At 56.0% G+C, this 3,519-nt stretch overlaps 1 long non-coding RNA gene across 6 annotated transcripts in view; it reads left to right on the top strand.

Moving 5' to 3' along the window:
- The first annotated feature begins 2,555 nt into the window (after positions 1–2,555).
- Positions 2,556–3,519, top strand: part of LOC105239095 — a 15,759-nt gene continuing 14,795 nt past the window's right edge. For 2 of the 6 annotated variants that reach the window (XR_857895.3, XR_004629188.1), the window contains exon 1: positions 2,558–2,780. This is a non-coding gene — a long non-coding RNA (uncharacterized LOC105239095). Of the gene's footprint in view, positions 2,781–3,519 lie in introns of all 6 variants that reach the window. The other 4 variants (XR_004629187.1, XR_004629191.1, XR_004629189.1 and 1 more) reach the window with 3 other exon arrangements.

Genomic DNA, 3,519 nt, shown 5'->3' with positions numbered 1-3,519 from the left:
CTTTAGAGATAAAAAGAAACGTGTGTCCCCACTTCTGGACATGTTACCAGTGTCGGTTCCAGTGTCCCCTGGAACTCTCGGGCTGAGTGGCAGGCAGCGTCATGAGCCAAAGACTATCTTGCTTGCACATTCTGGTGGGAATGGGTGAGCTGCGTGGTCCAGTTTAAAGAAGCAAAGTTCACTCTCAAGTGGATCCTCTGAGATGTATGATGGCGCCTCCTCCCGTTGCCGGGGCAACCAACACTCCATCATAAGAGGCTCAGGCCATTTTCAAGAGAGGCCGAAGAGGGAACGTTGACACTTCTCTTTGGGGTGGTTCCATCTGGTGTTCTTATCAGCTTGGAGGCTCTCAGGGCCTGAGTCAGCTCTGTAAATGTCACCTAGAAGACGAGTTCCTGGCAAGATGGGGTGAGGATGACATTTACCATCATGGGGAGTGCTCTGCAATGTCTGGGGCCTCCCCACAGGATAAGGTGAGAGTCACAGTTACATTGATGGGGAGACAAGAAAGGTGTTGGATCTAGCTCTCAAGCTAGACGTGAGTCCCAAAGGAGGCGGTACTAAGTGCTGGGAGCCTGCAGGATGAAGAGGGCACCGTACATTTCTAACCCTCCCCAGGAAAATGGAGGGGTTTTGCTCACCACAGGTGGACAAAAAGAGGGCATAGGACCAACTGAAGCCCCAGGAGAGCTCGTTTGGGGTCCCCGTGATCAAGAAATGTGCTGTGTTATACAAGATTGAGGCAGAGAACAGCCAGGCGGGTTCAGGCAGGTTTTGGTGTCTGCTGGACAAGGGGGGGGGTCTGGTCCCTCCTTGTGTTACTCAGTTTATGGCTCACCCTGAGTCCACCTGAGTCAGACATGGTCCTCCCAGTAGCTTCTCACCATCGCTTCTTTTGCCTGCCCTGCCCTTTCTCTCTATGCTCTCCTTGAAAGGCTTTCCCTAGAATGAGAGATACTTGGAAATAGGACCACGGGCTCATCATTGTTCATCTTTAAGAAGCCCCTGGGAAAGGGAGAAGTGTTGGAAATCTGGGAGCAAACAAGTGCCTTGATTTTTTTTTTTTAATCCAAATGGATATTGGAAATGATAGGCTGATACTCAGGAGAATTGGAGGACAGATTATAAAACAGGGTGCTTGGGAGTACTTTAAAAAAGTCTTCCTTTTTGTTTGTGGTCTGATGATCCAGGGGAAAGTGGTAGAACTGGTAATGGCAATATTTCGAATGTGTCCTCTGGGCAATGCTGTGACCACACCCCGTCTTGGCTTTTCTCTAGCTCTTCCACGTGAGTCCTACTTCCCTAGCGGGACTTCTAGCTCTGCCAGGGCGGGGGCAGTATCTGGGACCTCCCCTGGGATCTTTAGGGTTCCTGCAAAGTCCTTGGGTTGAGCACATTGGAGAAATGCTGTAGGTTTGTTGAATGGCATTTGGATTTCCTGAAGACCAGAGCGGGGGTGGGGTGGTGTCCCAGGGGTAGACGGACAATGTGGAAGAGAGCCAGTAAACTTGGAACCTGAAGTGGTCAATTCAAATCCCGCCGGGGTCCCCTACTGTGGCTGTGGGCAGCTCTCACAGGTTCTCTGAGTCTCAGTGTCCATATCTGAGCAATGAAGATGATAAATGATATACACAGAAGTGTAAAAATTAAATGAATGTCGTAGCATTAAAATAATAAGTATTGTGTTTTGAGACTTTGTTAAGTGCCAGGCACTGTGCTAAGCACCCCTCCCCCATGCATTTCCACATTTAATCCAAACTGAGTCTCAGGAATGGTGTGTCCAAGGTCATCTGCTAGGAGATGTGGACAAAGCTGAAATTGGAACCCACCACAGGCTGGTTAGCGAGGCCACTGGAACGGTCTAGCACAGTGGTGCCCAAGCTTGAATGTGCATCAGAATCCCCTGGAAGGTTGGTTAAAATACAGGTCTCTGCGCCCCACCTCAGAGTTTTCCACTTAGTAGCGCTGGGGTGACACCTGAGAATTTGCATTTCTCGAAAGTTCCCAAGCGATGTTGACGCTTCTGGTCTAGGACCACTTTCTGAAGAGTAGGTACCTAGCAGAGAGCCGTTCAAAAAATAAAAGTCCAAACCTGTAAAAGTGGTTAGGCCAGGCGGTGTTGGGGCATGCACAAGGGCATGAAGCCCCAGGCAGGGGTTCGAAGCCTGACTCCACCATAAGCGCGTGTCCATCTAGCAGGATTAATTGAGAAGCATACTCGGAGGCCACGCGGGTGATAGACCTGGTGCTCCAGGACCAGTGTCCTGGGTCCTCTGATTACACGCGGCTGCCGGACTTGGGCTCCCCAGGCCCGCGGAATCGCGCACCTCTCCAGCCGCGCGCCCCGGGCTGAGTCCAGCCGGGCAAGCGTTGCCATGGCAGCGCCGCAGGCGGGGTTGCGGGAGGCCGGGCTCGCCCCTTTGTGCCGCGGGGGCGGCGGCGAGCTCCCAGAGCTCGCGGGCCCGGACCCCCAGGGGGAGGGGGCGAGGGGAGGCCTCGAGGCTGCAGCGGCGGGGGGAGGCGCGAGGGGGGCAGACGAGCTGGCCGGGGGTGGGGCGCCTCCGCCCGCCAGCCGCTCCCGCATTAAAATTTCATGGGCGCTGCAGCAGCTTACAAAGACTACGCCGGCTGCGCTCGGGGGACCGGAGGGAGGGAGGCTGCGGACGAGTGCGGGGAGGAGTTTGCGATGGGAGGCGCTTGCAGGGGCTCCCCCAGTTCTGCGCCGTGAGCCCGGGCACAAAGAGCCCTCTGCACTCGCGCCGCAGGACCGCGGACCCGAGGTAAGCCGCCGCCCGGTGCTCACAGCCCTCCCTCCCTAAGCGTCCCGGTCCCCGCGCCGGCGGACAGCCTCGTTCCCTGTGGTCGGGGTCGAGGGTGGGTCCCGGGGTCCCAGGCAGTGTTCAGGGGATGGCAAAGGCTTCCCAGAGTGTCCCTCATTTGCTGGATGGAGAGCTTCTGCCGCCCGTACTTGTCCTGTGCTGTCAAGACTTGGGCCTGGGTGGGGCTTGGGGCACCGAGTGGAGGCTGCGCTGGGAGTCCAGTGCGGGTGTGTGTGGGGGGTCTTAAGGCGTGATCCGAGGGCGAACAAAGACCCTCCCTGCCCCCCGCTGCCAGCCAGACTGGAGGGGACCCCGGACCTTCTCGGCCCACCGGGTTGGCAGCTCACTGGCCAAGCCTGGGACAGAGCCCGTTTAGTCTCAGAATTGGGGGTGGGGGTAGGGTGCTTGAGCCCCTCTTTCCTCATACCGAGCCCACCGCCCAGTGCCTGCCCAGGCTCCATCCGTGGGACTCAGATTCTAGATGGGCGGCGTGCTGGGTGGGTCCCAAGAGATGGGGGAAGACAGGAAAACCACCTTCCTTGAGAAGAATAATGGCAATAATAATGATAAGAATAATACATCAGTTTATAGAGAGCTTACTTTACGCCAGCAACGTTTAGTGCTTGGCACGCATTGCCTCAACCGTCCCACGAGGAGGTAAGAACCCCATTTTAAAGATGAGGACACCGAGATCGGGAGA

Source organism: Ailuropoda melanoleuca, chromosome 12 (assembly GCF_002007445.2).
Source record: "Ailuropoda melanoleuca isolate Jingjing chromosome 12, ASM200744v2, whole genome shotgun sequence".
NCBI lineage: Eukaryota > Metazoa > Chordata > Mammalia > Carnivora > Ursidae > Ailuropoda > Ailuropoda melanoleuca.
The sequence above is the reverse complement of the archived record's forward strand: the minus strand, read 5'-3'. Positions and strand labels throughout refer to the sequence as shown.